The following is a 20,360-nucleotide window of genomic DNA, read 5'->3' on the forward strand; positions in this document are numbered from 1 at the left end:
CCCTTATATGTAAAGTTTCTTTTGAGATTTTCTTTGATTTGACTTTTGACTATTTATCACATGTCTCTGTGTGGTTCTCTTCATTTTATCCTACTTGGAATTTATTGAGCTTCTTGGATATGTGGATCCATGTTGTTCCTCAAATTTGGGAAGTGTTTTATATTATTTTTTAAAATAATCTCTCTGCCCCATTCGTTCTTTCTTCTTCTGGGACTCCAATAGTAGAACATAAATTGGTCTACTTGATAGAGTCCCAAAAGTCCCTTAGGGTCTATTCATTTTTCCTTAATATTTTTCTTTTCCTCCTGAGATTCAATAATTTCAAATGTCTTCAAGTTTCCTAGTTCTTCTGCCTGTTTCAGTCTGCTATTGAATTTCTCAATTCAGCTATCTGTATTTTTCAGCAACAGATATTCTTTTTGGTTCTTCCCGTTATTTTATTTAATTTATTTATGTTATTTTATTTATTTAATTAATTTATTTTTTAACTAGGCTCTGTGCCCAACATGGGGCTTGAACTCATGACCCTGAGATCAAGAGTCACAGGCTTTACCACCTAAGCCAGCAGTACCCACCCCCCATGTAATTTAAAATGTCAACTTCCCAATAAAGCTCACCCCAACTTCTCTTTGGAGTGTTAGATATTCTATCATATTCCTCCACCCATAATCTCTTGCCACAGGTATCTGTGTGTCTGCAACTTTCACAAGCAATACTTGCTGTTTCCCAAAGCTTTTTCCAGGCTGAGATTCATGCTATTCCACTTTTGCCCCATCTGAGCTCCTAATCCAAAGAAACAGACCAATCCCTCAGGCAGCCCCCAGACCGGTTAGAATGTCACAAGTAAAATCTGGTTTGCTTCCTTCATTTTGATGGAGGAAATTGGGAACTGGGATTTTGTTTCCTTTAGACCACCCTACACTGCATCACACCATAGAGGTGTTGAGACAAAAGTGAGCAAGGATGCCATGAAATTTCCTATTTTGAATGTGGCTTTTTGTTGATTGGGCATTTGCTTGATTGCTGTAGTCCATTGTTTTCCAGGGCTTCTATAAAATTATTTCAGGGGCACCTGGGTGGCTGCCTGTTGAGTATCTGACTCTTGGTTTAGGCTCAGATCATGATCTCCCAATTCGTGGGTTCAAGCTCCATGTCCGGCTCCGAGCTGACAGCATGGAGCCTGCTTGGTATTCTTTCCCTCTCTCTCTATGCCCCTTCCCCACTTGCTTACTCTCTCTCAAAAAAAAAAAAATTGTTTTTTCAAAAATTATTTATTTATTTATTTATTTATTTATTTATTTTTAATTAAAAATGTTTTGTTTATTTTTGAGAGAGAGAGAGCGCAAGTGGGGGAGAGGCACAGAGAGAGGAAGATACAGAATCTGAATAAGGTTCCAGGCTCTGAGCTGTCAGCAAAAAGCTTGATGTGGGGCTTGAACTTGTGAACTGTGAGATCATGGCCTGAGTGGAAGTCAGACGCTTAACCAACTGAGCCATCCAGGATCCCCTCAAAAAATTTTTTAAATGTTTATTCCTTTTTGAGAGAGACAGAGAGAGAGAGAGAGAGACAGAGAGAGAATGAGCGGGGGAGGGGCAGAGAAAGAGGGAAACAGAGGATCTGAAACAGGCTCTGTGCAGACAGCAGACAGTCCATTGTGGGGCTGGAACTCATGAACTGTGAGATCATGACCTGAGTTGAAGTCAGATGCTCAACCAACTGAGCCACTCAGGCACCCCTCTCTCAAAATTAATAAACTAAAAAAAAAAATTATTTTAGCCCATGTACAGTTTTAAAAAATGTTTTCATGGGCAAAGAAGGCCTGGGGCTTCCTAATCTGCCATCTTGCAAATCTCACTTCACTGTGGCCAGTATTATAGTCCCATTTATTTCAATGCTCACTAGTAGTTTGGATATGTGAACAAATTGGATATGTGAACACAGGCTTCAGGCCTTCCTCATGGTTTCTCAGCAGGAATCAAAATGAGATGTGTTTTAATAGCACAAAATTACATTCAACCTTTGTGACCTTGTACTACATCAAAATAGAAGCATTTACATGCTATATTAATGCAATTAAAAGAAATGTAAAGCGATAGTAGATTTTGTTTTGCAAAGCCATGGGTTAGCAATTCTGAAACTACTTTCTGTACATTCTGTCTCCCCACAAGATGCTTATTAGTAATTGTGTAGTGGAGAAATCTGAAAGGCACTACCTTAACCAAATGATCAAAGTTGACAGTGCCTTAATGGGACAATGTGCCTCCTGATATAGGTGCATTAGAATTTTTTGTAGTATTCCTGGTAAAAATAATCTAAATTTAACACCAAGAAAACATTAGTGAAATCCAATTTGCCAATATTATGAAAATATAAAGAAATCATCAGGAAAACACTAACAATTTGTTGCCTCTCATTTAAAGTAAGCCCTGTCAGTGTGGTTTCTTTTCTTTCTCTTTTTTTTACAGCCACATTGAGCTGTACAGCAAGGGTACAGATGCACAGTGGGCAAAGGTCGTTATATAACCAGAACTGTATTTAACCAAAGCAAGAGAGCAGCCAGCAAGTTACAGGTGTACACAAGCGAGTATACAGGCTGACCATGTTAAGAAGGGAGAAGAGGGATGGCGAGGTATAGAGCTATGATCAGTGCATCCGGCGTGGGGCTGGGGAGACTTCCAAAATCTGGGTAGGCGCTTATGAAACTACAAAACTTCCCTGGTCCCGCAGACAGGTGCCTCTCTGGAGACTGCGGCCGCCCGGGGTCAGCCAGGCTCCAAGCCCCACGCACCTCCTGCCGCCCAGGACTACGCCTCCCGGCGGCCTCTGCTCCCGGCGCCCAGAACTACACTTCCCGGCGGCCCCCCCTTCGGAAGCCGTTTCGTCCAGACCTGCCTTCCCGCCGCTGATTGGCTGCTGCCTTCCCGCCGCTGATTGGCTGCTGCCGGCCGCCGCCCGCGCGGCGGCTCTCGGAGGTGGTGTCGGTCCGCTTGTCCTGACGCCAGGTGTGGGGTGCAGGTTCCGGTTACAGTGAGTGTTGGCTGGCGGCTGACGGTGACTGCGCGTGTCTGGGAGCGGGAGTGGACGTACGAGGGGGCGATACGGAGAGGGGCGGGGCGCCCGGAGGTCAAGTGGGCACGGGCGGGCGTGCCTTGCTGGTGTGCCCGCTCTTTCCTTGCGCGGTGCTGAGGGCGGGGGCGGGGGAGGTCGGAACGTGCGGGAACCTGCGCGTATCTGGGCGTCTGCTGTATTAGGGGCTCTTAGTGTTCCTCGGAGTGCTTCTTCGAACTCATGGTGTTGATTTGTTACTATTGGTGATTTCCTCTACTTGCATTTTTATTGCATTCTTAGTCTTCTTCATTCGAATATACTGTACATACGATTGCACGAGTTGATGAATTTTTGCAACCCTAATACGCCTTGGCAATCAGCACTGAGACAGGGTGAAAAAAATAAAAGGATATTGCCAGCATTCCAGTTATCATACCCCCCTGCCCCGTTACTGTCAATATCTGATAATGTGAATCCTTTACAAAGAATTCCCTTGTAAAACCTTTGTAAAGGTTTCCTTTGAGATTGCCTTGGCTATTCACAGATCTTTGCACTTCTATAAGAATATTAGAATTGATTTGCTAATTTCATTAAAAAAATTACTTTTTTAAAAATTGGGGTTGCTTTGAATCTACAAAGTTTTTTGAGAGAATTTACATCTACTCATAAGTCCTGTAATCAATGAACATGGGATATATATATCGTTTAATAATATTCTGTCTTTTTTAATCTAGAGGTCTTAAGACTATTTTGATTTGTAACTAGCTATTTGATTTATTCTTATACTGTTGAAAGTTACGTCAGTTAAAATTTTGTGTTTCTGTTTAGTTCTTGATTTATGGAAATTTATGGATTCTTTTTAAGTTGACCTTTTATCAATCTTGATAAAATCACTCAATTCTAGTAGCTTATCTATAGATTCTTTAAGATTTTTTAATGTACACAATCATGTCATTTGTGACTAATGAGTTTAATTTCTTCCTTTTTAGTACTTATGCGTTTTATTTCTTTTTTCTTGCCCTGTTGTACTGGATCAGACCTCTAGTTGAAAGGTCTTTTTCGTAATTTTAAGGGGAATGCATTCAGATTTTTAGCTTTAATTGTGATTTTTGAGGGAGCATTTTAAGATTTGCCTTATCAGGTTAATGATAGTGTTTCCTTTGATTTCTGGTTTACTCAGTTTTTATCAAAATGTTGGATTTTGTCAGAATTTCTGCAAGTATCCAGGGGATCATGTAATTTTCTCTTTTTTCTATTAATGAGGTGAGGCACACTGATTTTTAAGTAATATTATTACCATTTTAAGGTATTATTATTATTATTATTTAAAGTAAGTTCATGCTCAACATGGGGCTTGAACTCAGGACCTGAGTTCAAGATCAGGAGTCACATGCTCCACTGACTGAACCAGCCTGGCACCCAAAGTACATTGATTTTCAAGTGTCAGACATCTCTTACATTTTTCACATAAGCTCCACTTGGGTATGATATATAGGTATGATTTTTATATATTACTGCTACTTTATTTAAGATTTTGCAGCTTTGTTCATGGGAGAGATTGGTCTGTAGTTGCCATTTCTTCCTTGTTAGGTTTTGTTATTAAGATTACACTTACCACTTAGAAAGAATTTAAGATTGGTGTCACTTCTTTCTTAAATGTTTGGAGGAAGTCATCAGTTAAGTCATCTGGGCCTTAGTTTTCTTTGTGGGAATTTTAAAAGACTGATTTCCTTAATATGTCACCGAATATTCCTATTTTCTACTTGTGGTAGCTTTGATAAGTTGCATTTATTGAGAAACTTACACATTTCATTCAAATACATTTTTTACATGCATTAAGGTTGTTAATAATATATATGTTTTTAAGTATCTGTAGGATTATTATCCCTGTTATCATCGCTGTTTCTCTTATTTTGTTGTTGTTGGTTGGCCTGTTAGGGGCTTATAAATGTTTTTCACTCTTTGTAAAGCAGCAACATTTTGATTTTGTTGCCTTTGCTTTCTGTTTCACTGATAGCCTCCCTTGTCTTTATTATAATTAATTTTTCATTAGGTTTGGTTTGCTCTTCCTTTTCTAGTTTTCTGAGATGAACACTTAAACGCTTCGTTTTTAGCCTTCTTTTCCTTAAGAAGGCTGTAGATTTTCTTTAAGACTTCTTTAAGGCTATAACTTTTTCTCTGTGCACTACTTTCAGCACATCACACAAGTTTTGATATGTCATACATCAGTATTTTTCAGTTAATTATACTAATTTGTAGTTTGATTTCTTCTTTGATTCATGGATATTCGTAAATATATTGTTCAACATTCAGGTAGTTGGGGATTTTCTGGTGGCATTTTGTTAGACTTTTAGCTTTGTTCTGTGAGGTCAGTGAGTATCATTTGAATGATTTCCTTGTTGAAAATTATGTAGCCTTTCTTTATAGCACAGGATATAGCCAATTTTGGAAAGATTTCCAGTGTATTTGAAAAGAATGTGAATTCTGTCATTTGATTGTAGAATTCTATATGTCACAATAACTTTGTTAGTTATATCAGTCAGATATTCTTTAACCAATACTGATTTTTTCCTACTTGTTATGTTAACTGTAGAGAGGGATGTGTTAAAGCTCTCACTATCTTTGCATTTTTGTCTTATTGGTTTGCTTGTCTGTTTTTGCCTTCTATATTTTGAAGTTGTGTTATTGAGTAGATAGAGGCGTAGAATTTTGATTTTCCTGTTGTGTTGACATCTATAATAAAGATGAAATATTCCTGTTTAAGGCAAGAATAACTAATAGACATAAAGCCTATTTTGTTTGATATTACTGTAGTTCTACCTGCTGTCCTTTGGTTAGTATTCACATGCTATGTCTTTTTCTATTCTTTTACTTTCAATCTTTTTCTACCTCATATTTGAAGGGTGTCTTTTGTAAACAGCATGGAGTTGTATTTTGTTATTAAATATGCTCCAACAAGTTTAGTCTTTTCTTAGTTTGTGTTAGTTTACATTAAATGTAATTACTTACATAGTTGGGTTTATGTCTGTTTTGTTGTTATTTGTTTTTTCCACTTAGTACATTTTTTTTAAGTTTATTTATTTTGAGAGAAAGAAAGAGTGAGCAGTGGAGGCACAAAGAGAGAGGGAAAATCAGAAGCAGGTTCTGTGCTGCCAGGGCAAGAACCTGATATGGGGCTTGAGCTTATGTGAGATCATGACCTGAGCCAAAATCCAGAGTCAGACGCTTAACTGACCAAGCCATCCAGGTGCCCCTAGTTCATCTTTATGTTCTCTTTTGTCTTATTTTGGGTTAATTGAATTTTGTATCTTTCCATTTTTTTCCTTCCATCATACATTCATGTATGTTTGTTTTAGTGTTTTTGCACTAGAGATTGCAAAATGCATCATTGATGCTTTATAGCGTAATACAAATTATTATTTTTACAATTTCCCAGTGGTGCTAGAATTTTAGAACTTTTAAAACTGCATTTGCCAACTTCATCCTGTCTTTCCATCCCCTCCAGTATTTCTTGGTAATGGATTTTAATTCTACATGTACCTTTTTTTAATTAAAATTTTTTTTATTTTAGAGAGAGAGTGCATGCGTGGAGGACAGGGGAAGAGGGAGAGAGAGAATCTTAAGCAGGCTCCACACTCAGCACAGAGCCCAACATGGGGTCTGACCCTGGGATCATCACCTGAACTGAAATCAAGAGTCAGATGCTCAACCAACTGAGCCACCCAGGCGTCCCGATTCTACACGTATTTAAATATGAATTTTTTTTCCTGGTTAATATTCATTGAAATTTACCCCTATACTTATTCATCTTTTATGTTTTTATTCATTCTCATGCTTTCAATGAGGATTCTTTCCCTTCTGCCAGGTGAACCCATAAAACTTTTCTTCATATGGGTTTGGATTAGGAGTGACAGAATATAGGAAGCTCTCAGCATTAATACATGATAATAGGTCCTTTATAGTAGGCAGTTTAGCAATTTTTGTGTAAAAATTTGAACTACACACCCTACAACTTGACTCATGGATATTATCATACAGATTTGTTTGTGCGTGTGAAATAAAATAGAAAATAGATAGTGATGGTTTATAAATAATCTAAATATTGATTATTAGGCAGCTAGTTAAAACATTGTGGGTCATGGGACGCCTGGGTGGCTCAGTTGGTTAAGCATCCAGCTTTGGCTCAGGTCATGATCTCACAGTTCGTGAGTTCAAGCCCCATGTCAGGCTCTGTGCTGACAGCTTGGAGCCTGGAACCTGCTTCGGATTCTGTATCTCCCTCTTTCTGCTCCTCCCCTGCTTGTGTTCTGTCTCTCTCTCAGAAATAAACAGTTTAAAAAATTGTGGGTCATTCTTAAGACGGATTATTTTTTTTAAGTTTAGTTTAAAAAAAATTTTTTTAATGTTTATTTATTTTTGAGAGAGACAGAGACAGAATGCAAGTGGGTTAGGGGCAGAGAGAGAGGGAGACACAGAATCGGAAGCAGGCTCCAGGCTCTGAGCCGTCAGCACAGAGCCCATTGTGGGGCTCGAACTCGAGCCGTGAGATCATGACGCCAGCTGAAGTCGGACGCTCAACCGACTGAACCACCAGGCACCCCTTAAGTTTAGTTTTGAGAGAGAGAGAGAGAGAGAGAGAGAGAGAAAATGGACGAGTGGGGGAAGGGCAGAGAGAGAGAGAGAGAGAGAGAGAGGGAGAGAGAGAGAGAGAGAGAGAGAGAGAATCCTGAGCAGGCTCTTTGCTATTAGCATAGAGCCTGACGCAAGCCTCACACTCACGGACTAGGGCATCATGACCTGAGCTGAAGTGAGAGACGCTTAACCGACTGAGCCACCCAGGTACCCCAAGATGGATTATTTAATATCTCAAGAATAAAGGAGCTCTTAATGCATTAATATAAAATGATCTCTAAAGTATATGGTTAATTAAAAATAAGGCAAAAGGAGGTACTTCCACATATTGTAATGAGACATAGGACAGTCTGACCAACCTGTTAGTGAAAACACTGGTAAGTTATAGGTACTATATAAAAATAATCACTGAGAGATTTTAAAGAGAGTTAAAAACAAAAGTCTAGAAACTTGAATGTTCAAGAAACCTCCTTTAGTAGGTTAGAATGGAGACATTTTATTATAGCACCTGAATAGTATTGTTATTCTTGCTGTAGCAGCGTCTGCAGTCTCTGGGCTCTTGTTACCATGCCTGTGGGAGGTGGGGATGGGGGAAACAAGTCATTGTGATATACAGTTTGACTTCTCTGAGGAAAGCCTGTCTGTCCTGCCTTCTTTGTATTCAGCTCTGCCCTCTCAGGACAGTCACTGAGAGGACAGATGATTCGTGGAATTCTGAAAACTGTGACTCATGTGAGTTGGAATTATCACTTTCTGTATTTCTATCAGGTCCTATGTTTTTATTGTCTGTCATGAAAGTTGCTCCTGGGATGTCCTCCAGGAATCTGCTCCCAGACCTACTCTTGTGAGCGCCTCCCAGCCTGTTCTTGAGTGTACCATGAACAGTCTTAGACCTTTCTCACGTGGTTAGTTTTCAGTCAGGAATGCGGATGGAGCACATTTTCCCAAGGGAAATATTAAAGATGCCTGTCACAAAACCATGGCTTAATAAGGCTGTGACAAACCACATCCTTGTCGATACAAAGTTTTGATCTGTTTCAGGGAGGTTTTGAATTAGACATAATGGTATAACTAGATAATAACTTTCCATCTATGAATTCCTTCAGAGTTTGGGCAAACCTAAGTGTCTACAATATAAAATATAAGAATGGTCAAGTCAGTTATAAGATACACGATTTATCTTATATAGCAGGAGAAAAATGCTTGTGATCTCCCGACATAATGATGAAATAGTCCTTAGACTGTTTCTTTCTTAAATTATTATATCACATGCAAATTGTGCTTTCAAAGAGAGAAATATGGTCTGAGGTACACATAGGATGGATGGAGGCCACAAGTTTTTCTTAGTCAAGCTGCGTATTTTCTGCTACTTCACTTACTGGGGAAACTCCATTTTACAGTATTTGTTCACTTCAAGCCCTTCCGTCTGAAGGTGGCTTGTTTCTCCAATGAGCGGGAGGGAGGGTAGCGGCTCCCGACCTGCCAGACGTGTGCTGTAGCCCCAGCCTGAGTCTCCTCCTTGCTCTGATGACTCTCCATTTCCCTTTCCATGTTGAAAAATTGGCTTTAGGGGCGCCTGGGTGGCGCAGTCGGTTAAGCGTCCGACTTCAGCCAGGTCACGATCTCGCGGTCCGTGAGTTCGAGCCCTGCGTCAGGCTCTGGGCTGATGGCTCGGAGCCTGGAGCCTGCTTCCGATTCTGTGTCTCCCTCTCTCTCTGCCCCTCCCCCGTTCATGCTCTGTCTCTCTCTGTCCCAAAAATAAATAAAAAACGTTGAAAAAAAAATTGCCTTTAACTTCATCAGTGATGGATATATTGACTTTTTTCAGGGGTTGGTAGCATTCAAGGACGTGGCGATAGACTTCACCCAGGGAGAGTGGAACTACCTGGGTGCTGCACAAAAGGACTTATCCAGAGACGTGATGTTGGAAAACTACCACAACCTGGTCTCTGTCGGTAAGGACGTTTACTTGCAGATAATTCGGTATTTGCCTTGTGGAATTTCTGCCCCTTTCCATGTGGATTTCTGGATTGTCTGAATTCTGTTTCCTGCTACTGAGGGAATAATCTGCACTCTATGGTTTTGGGGAAGACGTCTCTGTCACACACTGTTCTTCAGGAGACCTTCACCCTCCTTGTTATTCTTGTTATTGTCTTCTTCAGTGACCACAGCTGGACTTGAATTCTGCCATACCTGTAGGTTGATCCTATTTCTTTTCCTTTCTTGAAGTAGGACTTTCCAGATCTAAGCCAGATGTGATCTCCTTATTGGAGCAAGAGAAGCAGCCTTGGATGGTTACAAAGGCCATGACAGGTGGACCTTGCCCAGGTGAGTGAGAGCTCATTGACAGAGAGAGGCCTTGGCAGCCCAGGTGGCCTTGCCCTGCGGCAGTTACCACCTTTGATATTTTTATTGGGAAGTGCCCTTCCAAGGACTGAGGCCTGACAAGGGAGAGAAGGCCTGAGTCATAGAAAAGTAGCTTTGTTTCTCTCCCTTCCCCGTGACCAGCAATCTTTTCCTTATATGTGCAATCTAATTCTTTCCCAGCTTCCCCTTGTCATTTAAACTTATGTAAGTATTGTCACTTCTGAACAATATTTCTTAGAAACCCCTATTTTACCTTTTTTTCAATGACTTGATCCCTTTTTGAGAAGTTTCTCCTTTTTTCAGTAATTCATGCTTTATTCATTCACTCTTATCCAAAATGTATTGATGTTTAATTTATGCAAGCCTCATTTCAGAACTTGAGGGAATTAAAATGAGTAAATTATTATTATTTTTTTATTGATGTATAGTTGACACACACCATTACGTTAGTTTCAGGTTGTCGCGACTGGCGCGACAAACAGCGAGGTCAGGGTCCTGAGGGTAGGGGAATGCAAGAAAAAAAGAGAGAAGAGAAAGTTTGGGAACAGGAGGGTCCCCTGGGCTGATGACCTAAGTGACGGCTTTATTGTTGCTGTACACAATCTTTTATATCCAGACTCTTATGGGTCAGGCCATTCTAAGAATAAACAGGTTTCACATAATTGCTGCCCACCAAAACATTTAGTTCTGTGTTTCTTGTGCATTTTCTAGACGGGTCACAAGACCTTGTTGATAAGATTGCTAGCAAAACACAATTCCCCTGGTTGTTTCTATCTGACTCGGGGTAGAAAAAGGGAGGTAGCATTACTGCCAACACCTGCAGACCACAGGCTTCAGGAATTAACTTTCTCGGCCTTGACAAGGCTTTCGTATGCCCTTGAAAGTGGGGGAATGGGAGGGGGAACCACCGGGTTGGCTTGAGTCAACAGGGACTCGGTCTCAGCCTTGCCCGACCCGGTCTCAGCCTGGCACCAGGGCCCGGCCCCCCACATCAGGTGTACAATGTAGTGATTTGACACATCTGTCCCTTATGCTGTGCTCACCATAAGTGCAGCTGCTGTCTGTCCCCACATTACTGGGTTCTCTATGCTGTGCCTCTCATCCTGTAACTTACTCATTCCATCACTGGAAGTCTATGCCGCCCATGTTCCCCCCTGCCCCCCAGCAACCACCAGTTCTCTACATTTATGGGTCTGGTCTGCTATGTTTCTATGTTTTGTTTCTTTATTCATTTGTTTCTTACTTTCCATGTATAAGCGATATTATATGGTATTTTTTTTTTCCTTCTGACTTATTCTGCTTAGTATAATACCGTCTAGGTTCATCTATGTTGTTGCAGATGGCAAAATTTCACTCTTGGTGTGGCTGAGTAATATTCCATTGTATGTTCACCACATCTTCTTTATCCGTTCCTCTATGGATGGACACTTGGGTGGGTTTCATATCTTGGCTATTGTAAATAATGATGCAGTAAACATGAAGTGTGCATGTATCTTTTCGAATTAGTGTGTTTATTTTCTTTGGGTAAATACCCAGCAGTGTAATAACTAGATTGTATGGTAGTTCTGTTTTTAATTTTTGGAGGAATCTTCATACTGTTTTCCACAGTGGCTACAGCAATTTACCTTCCCGCCAACAGAGCATAAGGGCTCCTTTCTTCCACATCTTCACTAACACTGTTATTTCTTGTCTTTTTAACACAAGCCATTCTGACAGGGGTAAGGTGATATCTCATTGTGGTTTTGATTTGCATTTTCCTGATGATTGGTGATGTTGAGTATCTTTTCATGTATCTTTTGGTCATCTGTATGTCTTTGGAAAAATATCTATTCAGGTCCTTTGCCCATTTTTTAATTTAATTTTTAAATTTAGGTTTGTTTTTGTTTTTTTGGTATTGAGTTGTATATGTTCTTTACATTTTTTTGGATATTAACTCTTATCAGATATACCATTTGCAAATATCTTCTCCCGTTCAGTAGGCTGCCTTTTCATTTTGTTGATGGTTTTCTTTGCTGTGTAAAAGCTTTTTATTAAAAAAAATTTTTTAAAGCATTTATTCATTTTTTTGAGAGACAGAGTGTGAGTGGGGGAGGGGCAGAGAGAGAGAGAGAGAGAGACAGAGAGAGACAGAGGGACAGAATCCAAAGCAGGCTCCAGGCTCTGAGCTGTCAGCACAGAGCTCGACGTGGGGCTCGAACTCATGGACTGCGAGATCATGACCTGAGCCAAAGTTGGATGCTTAACTGACTGAGCTACCCAGGCGCCCCAAAAGCTTTTTATTTTGGTTTCATTTTGCCTTTGTTTCCCTTGTCTTAGGAGACATAGCTAAAAAAATGTTGCTAAGGCTGATGTCAAACAGATTACTGCCTATATTTTCTTCTAGGAATTTTATAGTTTCAGGTCTCACATTTAGATCTTTAATCCATTTGAATTTATTTTTGTATATGGTGTATCAAAGTGGTCCAATTTCATTCTTTGGATTGTAGCTGTCCAGTTTTCCCAGCACCATTTATTGAAGAGACTGTCTTTTCCTCATTGTATATTCTTACCTACTTTGTTGTAGATTAATTGACCATAAAAGCATGGGTTTATTTTTAAGCTTCTGTTCTGTTCTATGTGTCTATTTTTGTGCTAGTACCATACTGTTTTGATTAATATCTCTTTGTAGTGTATCTTGCAATATGTGGTTCTGATACTTCCAATTTTGTTCTTCTTTTTCAGTATTCCTGTGGCTATTTGGGTTTCTTTGGGGGTTCCGTAAAATTTTTGTATTATTTGTTCTATATCTGTGACTAATACTTTTGGTATTTTGATGGGGTTTTGATATTTGATTGCTTTGAATCTGTAGATTGCTTTGAGTAGCATGGACATTTTAACAATATTAATTCTTCCAACCCATGAGCATGGAATGTCTTTCCATTTATTGTGATCTTTAGTTTCTTTCATCAGTGTTATTTTAATTTTCAGAGTACAGGTACCTCACCTCTTTGGTGAAGTTTTGTTCCTAGGTATTTTATTCTTTTTGGTGTAATTGTAAATAGAATTGTTTTCTTAATTTCTGTTTCTTCTACTTCATTATGAATAGAATGTATAGAAATGCAAGCAGTTTCTGAATATTAATTTTGTACCCTGCAACTTTACTGGATTCATTTGTTATTTCTAATAATTTCTTGATAGAGTCTTCAGGGTTTTCTATATATAGTATTATGTCATCTGCAAATAAAGACAGTTTAACTTCTTCCTTACCAATTTGGATACTTTTAATTTTTCCTTTTCTGATTGCTATGGCTAGGATTTCCAATACTATGTTGAGTAACAGTGGTGGGAGTGGACATCCTTATCTTGTTCCTCATGTTAGAAGAAAAGCTCTCAGTTTTTTTACCACTGAGTATGATGTCAGCTCTGGGTTCATCATATATTGCCTTTATGTTGAGGTATGTTCCCTCTAACCCACTTTGCTGAGAGTTATCATGAACAGATGTTGAATTTTGTCAAATACTTTTTCTGCATTTGTCAACATGGTCATATTATTTTTATTCTTTATTTTGATAACGTGGTATATCATGTTGATTGATTTGTGTTTTATTGAAATGTCTTTGCACCCCTGGATAAAATTCCACTTGATCATGGTGAATGATCCTTTTAATCTATTGTAGAATGCAATCTGCTAATATTTTTTTATTTTGTATCTAAGTTCATTAGGGATATTGGCCTGTAGTTTTCTTTTTTGTGATATCTTTGTCCAGTTTTGGTATCGGGATAATATGGCCTTGTAGAATGTATTTGGAAGCTTTCCTTCCTTTTGTATTTCTTGGAATAGTTTGAGGAGAATAGGTATTAACTCTTCTTTAAATGTTTGGTAGAATTCACCTGTGGAGTCATCTGATCCTAGACTTTTGTTTGTTGAGAGGTTTTTTTTGTTTGTTTTTTACTAATTTAATTTTGTTACTAGTAATCTGTTCAGATTGTGTATTTTTTCTTGGTTCAGTTTTGGAAGACTGTATGTTTCCAGGACTTTATACATTTCTTCTAGGTTGTCCAATTTGTTGGCTTAGTAGTAGTCTCTTGTAAGTCCTTTGTATTCCTGTGGTGTTATTTTTCCTCTTTCATTTCTAATTTTATTTATTTGGGTCCTCTCTCTTTTTTTCTTGGTAGTCTAGCTAAAGGTTTATCATATTTATTTTCTTTTCAAAGCACTAACTTTTGGTTTCATTGAGCTTTTGTATTGTTATTAGTCTTTATTTTTGCTCTGGTTTTTATTATTTCCTTCTACTAACTTGAACTTTGTTTTTCTTTTTATGGTTACTGTAAGTGTAAATTTAGATTGTTTTTCAGAGATTTTCTTGTTTATTGGTGTAGGCCTGTATAACTATAAAAGTTCCCTGTTAAAACTGCTTTCGCAAAAAGATTTTGGACTGTTGTGTTTTCATTTTCACTTGTCTTCATGTCTTTTTTCATCTCCTCTGATTGCTTAGTTGACCCATTGGTTGTTTAGTAGCATGTTATTTAGATTCCATGTGTTTGTGTTTTTTTCCAGTGGGTTTTTTTGTTGTTGTTAATTTATTTCTAGCTTCATACCTTTATGGTTGGAAAACATGCTTGATATGATTTCAGTCTTCTTAAATTTATTTGGACTTGTTTTGTGGCCTAATGTGATCTGTTCTGGAGAATGTTCCATGTGCATTGGAATATATACATATTTTACAGATCCTTCCCTGTTCCATTGGATCATATATAACTATCCACAGATAATATGCTTTATTGTTTTGGTGTATATACACACACACATACATACTTAGAGAGTATCAAACTGTATACAGTATATTGTTCAGTAGGCGATGTTTTCACTTAACCTTTGTCTTCTATTTCCATATTGTATTAATTATTGTGACTTTATATATTTTATGTATGTATATGTATTATGAATATAATACATATGTATATGTGGGATATCTTTATTCTTGGTAGAGTAAAACAACTCTGTTATTTTAGCAAAGTTTTCCATTTTCTTTCCCTTATAATTCTTTCTTCCTCTTTATTATATTAACAGTTATCTCTTTAAATTTTGAAAAATTTATTACAGTGAAACTTCAGTGTAGTTTGAGTAATAGTAGTACTAGTGAATATTCTTTTACTATTTTTTAATATGGGATTTTGGTACAGATCTTTATCTCAAAAAGTTTTAAAGATTTTGTGCATGTGTGTGTGTGTGTGTGTGTGTGTATAGTAAAGTTTTAGTCCATCTGCAGTTTAATCCTATATTTGGCATGAAGTAGTCATTTTTCATCATCATTTATTTGATTATTCTACTCTCTTCATCATCTGGAAGTTTATTCTCTAACATGGTAAGATCTCATAAAAAACTTTGTGTCTCCTTCTGGGCTGTCTTCCTTTTGATGCCTTAAATCCTGTGTCACTACTAATTTAAATTACTCAAGGAAATGTAATAAAATAGCCAGTCAGCTCTGAGGCTGCAGTTAAGATTTGTGTTCTTATATTGAAAATGGACTACTTATCTTCATTTTGTGTGCTTCTCCACCTATGTTCAGTGATTTTGGTGCAGGCATAGGATAAGCAGGAGGTTGGATTGAACCAGAGTTGGAGATCGATTCGAAAGTTATAATGATAGGTTAGAGAATCAGAGCTGAGTAAGCAAAAATGAGAACCAAAGTGTTGGATTGTGAAAAAGTATTGCTGCTTACTGAGTGTAGTTTATATGAGAGAGGAGTTTAAATAATATTCATTTCATAGTTCTCTTAACTGCCAAACTCTTCTTCCATAGTTATAACAATTAATATAGATACTACATATATATTTTTTTAATGTTTATTTTTAAGAGAGAGAGAGACAGAGTGCAAGTTGGGGAGAGGCAGAGAGAGACGGAGACACAGAATCTGAAGCAGGCTCCAGGCTCTGAGCTGTCAGCACAGAGCCCGATGAAGGGCTCGAATTCACAAGTGGTGAGATTATGACCTGAGAAGAAGTCAGATTCTTAACTGACTGAGCAATCCAGGTGCCCCTAATAGATACTTCTTATTGAGGACTTATATTATGCCAAGGAGCTGTAGTCTTCTTAATCCTCACAGTTCTATGAGAATAGTTATTCTTTATCAAATGAGAGTTTAGGGGCTCAGGTTAGTTAAGTAACAAACTAAGAAATAAAAGTAATGGACTTGAAAGTATTTTAATAGTGTGCTGGTCATTTCCCCATGGAACTCATCAGTGGTGTATCATTTTCTCTAAATCAACCCATTCTACTTTGTCACTGCTGGAACCTCACTGAATTCTTCCTTACTTCTGTCAGAGACATTATAAAACAAGCATATAGTAGTTGGGAAGTTCCTGTAAGTAGACTATATAGTATTCATGGACTTCTATTTATCCTCCATTTTTGTAGACTTACTTAGCATCTTACTTTTTTTTTTTTTTAATTCCTCTCCCTGGACTCTTGTCCTCAATATTTGAGAATGTTTTCATCCATTTAGTTCTTTAGAACATGATTTTCCCTTATCTAGTTTCTGCCATAGAAGTTTAATTTTTGATGGAAGAGGAATATATTATATGTATACTTTACTGTTATTTTTCAGATTTACAGTGCATGTGTGATACTAAGGAGTTATTTCCAAAAAAGAGCACTTTTGATAAAGAATCATTTCAGTGGTATATAATGGAAAGATTAAAAAACCACCTTGATGGATCCAATTTCAGAGGCCTATCTGAAATAAAACAGAAGTGAGAAGGAATATATCAGATAAGAGAAATATGAAAAAATGCCTACATTCAGCCAGCACCCAGCAGCACATATTTATAAGGCTTTTCATAAGAATTCTCAAGAGCTGTATCAGATAATTTATACTAACAAGAGACCTTATGAATGTAAGGAATGTAGGAAAGCTTTTAGTTGTGGGTCACAACTTACTCGACATTAGAGAATTCATACTGGAGAGAAACCCTATGAATGTATGGAATGTGGGAAGGCCTTTGGTCATGGCCCACAACTTAATTGACATCAGAAAATTCATACTGGTGAGAAACTCTATAAATGTAGGGAATGTGGGAAGGCCTTTATTCAGCTATCATCCCTTATTCGACATCTAAGAATTCATACCGGCGAGAAGCCATATGAATGTAAGGACTGTCAGAAGGCTTTTAGTTGTGGCTCAGAACTTACTCAACATCGGAGAACTCATGCTGGTGAGAAGCCCTATGAGTGTACGGACTGTGGGAAGTCCTTCAGTCACGGTTCACACCTTGTACAACATAGGAGAATTCATACTGGAGAAAAGCCTTATAAATGTAAGGAATGTGGGGAGACTTTTAGACATATCTCACAACTAGCTCGACATCAGAAAATTCATACTGGTGAGAAACCCTATAAATGTAGGGAATGTGGGAAGGCTTTTATTCAGCTGTCACATCTTGTTCGACATCTAAGAATTCATACTGGTGGGAAACCTTATGAATGTAAGGATTGTGAAAAGACTTTTAGTTGTGGCTCAGAACGTACTCAGCATCAGAGAACTCATACTGGTGAGAAACCTTATGAGTGTAAGGACTGTGGGAAGGCCTTCAGTCATGGTTCACACCTTGTTCAACATCAGAGAATTCATAGTGGTGAAAAACCTTATAAATGTAAGGAATGTGGTGAGGCCTTTTTTCAACAATCACATCTTACTCGACATCAGAGAATTCATGCTGGTGAGAAATGCTGTGTATGTGAAGAGTGTGGTAAGGCCTTCATCTGGAGCTCCAAACTTGCTCAACCTCAGAGACTTCATATTGGAGAAAAAAAAAAAGATTATGAATGCAAGCAGTGTCAAAGGTCTCCCTTGGTGGCTCACAGGTTTTCAACAGATTATTTATATTTAGAGTAATCCTATGAATATAAGTAATTTAGAAAAGTTTTTATTCAGAGCTCCTAATTTACTCAACATCAGAAAATGCATACTGTGAGAAATACTACGAATGTAAGAAATGTGAAAAGGCCATTAGTCTTAGCTCAAAACTTAAATATTACAGAATTTACATTGGAGAAAAAAAACATCTTATGAATGTAAGCATTGTGGGAACACCTTTAACCAGAGCTCAAACTTTTGCATCAGAGATTGTATACCAGCCAGAACAGACAAGTGAAGAATGTGGGAAGGCTGGTAGTTGTTCACCTACTGGCAAGAATTTTTTTAAGCTTATTTATTTTTGAGAGAGAGAAAGAGAGCGAGTGGGGGAAGGGCAGAGAGAGGGAGAAAGAGAGAATCCCAAGCAGGCTCTGTACTGTCAGCACAGAGCCCAACGTGGGGCTCAATCCCATGGACCATGAGATCATGACCTGAGCCAAAACCAAGAGTTGGATGCTTAACTGAATGAGCCACCCAGGTGCTCCAAGAAAGTTTTGTGTAAGCTATGTAGGAAAGTCTTTCTTCATAGTTCAGACCTATTAAATATCACATAATTTATAATGGTGAGAAACCTAGGAATGTTAGGAATACAGAAAACCTTTCATTAGGATTCACAACTAATTGAGTATCAGCAAGTTTATAAGTTGATATAGGGAAACTTACGTGCAATGCATCAGTTATGTTACAATAAATTTATTAGAAGAAAATCCTATAGATATTAATCTCATTTGCTTCTTATTTATATCTAGGCATCAGAAAATTTATTTTGGGTCAATAATTGAATGTAGAAAATCCATCACAGTTTAGACTGAGAGAACAAGTCTAAATTCAAGATACAGGGGCGCCTGGGTGGCGCAGTCGGTTAAGCGTCCGACTTCAGCCAGGTCACGATCTCGCGGTCCGTGAGTTCGAGCCCCGCGTCAGGCTCTGGGCTGATGGCTCAGAGCCTGGAGCCTGTTTCCGATTCTGTGTCTCCCTCTCTCTCCGCCCCTCCCCCGTTCATGCTCTGTCTCTCTCTGTCCCAAAAATAAATAAAAAAACGTTGAAAAAAAAAAATTAAAAAAAAAAAAATAAATTCAAGATACAAACTTGAGAGAACTCTTCATAGAATATTTTTTTAAAGAGAGAAGCAAACCATAAAATAAAAACTATAGAGAATAAACTGAGGGTTGATGGAGGGAGGTGGGTGAGGGATGGACTAGATAGGTAATGGGTACTAAGGAGAGCACTTGTGGGGAGCACTGGGTGTTGTACATATGTAGTGATGAATCACTAAATTCTACTGAAATCAATATTATACTATATGTTAACTAGAATTTATATTTGAACTTGAAACAAAATTTTTAACCCCACATTACATACTGTAGTTCTACCACTCTTTTACTACTGGGACAATGAGTAGGTAAATTAATATCCCTGTTCCTCTTTACTTGTTTTTAAATTGGAGGGAATTAAATATTTCATCTCATATGTTGTCTGACAATCCCCAGTATATGTTGACAGTATCGCTATCACTGGTAGAATTATTATTAAAATGAATGGAGAATACTTTGTTTAATAACATATGAAAGCTTTGATCTCTTACTGCATGTAAAAAACTTATCTTCAGAATGTAATAAATATGAACAGCCCATTATTCAGATCCTTTTTGCTGTGTCTGCGAGTTCATACTGGGAAAATAATAATCTCATGATGTAGTGAATGTGTAATTAAGAGTACAGCTTTTAAACCAAATGTTTTATGAAGTAACCTTTATAACAAATCCTTAAAAGCAAAAGTTGTATAATTTTTATTTTCTGCAGTAGTTACGGATGTTGAAAATTTTGAAGCTCTTAGAAACTTAGTAACATCTGTATGCTTAATTATTTTAAAAATAAAACCAAAATAGACTCTTAAGGGGAATAACAATGAACCACTGATATATCAAGATATAGAGTGTGGTCAAAGCTGTTTTCAGCAGTTCATGCATCATATTAAAAAGTCAAGGACAGTTATTTAGCATTTTCGTACTGTATCTTAAACACTTTGAATAGGGAATTAATATTTGTTGAGTAAGTAATTATATGTTTAACTCAAGAAAAGGGAAAAAATTAAAGACAACCCTGAAATGATTAGATAGAAGGGTCTAATAAAATTAAAATAGATTAATGAAAAAGAAAGCAATAGGGGTACCTGGATGGCTAAGTCAGTTGCGTGACCAACTCTTGATTTTGGCTCAGGTCATGATCTCAGGGTTGTGGGATTGAGCCCTGTGTCTGGCTCCATGCTCAGCACTTAAGATATTCCCTCTCTCTCTCTCTCTCTCTCTCCCCCTCCTCTGCTTATGCATGTTCTCTCTAAAATTAAAAAAAAAAAGTAGTTTAAAATAAGGAAAGGAAAAAAAAAGCAATAGGCAAAACCTATTTGAATTTGCTAGA

The 20,360-nt window shown here is 37.9% G+C and overlaps 1 pseudogene; it reads left to right on the top strand.

The window, feature by feature from the left end:
* The first annotated feature begins 2,721 nt into the window (after positions 1 to 2,721).
* LOC131492231 (zinc finger protein 420-like) lies at positions 2,722 to 18,775 on the top strand (annotated as a pseudogene).
* The last annotated feature ends 1,585 nt before the right edge of the window (positions 18,776 to 20,360 follow it).

The sequence above is a fragment of the Neofelis nebulosa genome, chromosome 12 (genome assembly GCF_028018385.1).
Source record: "Neofelis nebulosa isolate mNeoNeb1 chromosome 12, mNeoNeb1.pri, whole genome shotgun sequence".
Taxonomy (NCBI): Eukaryota; Metazoa; Chordata; class Mammalia; order Carnivora; family Felidae; genus Neofelis; species Neofelis nebulosa.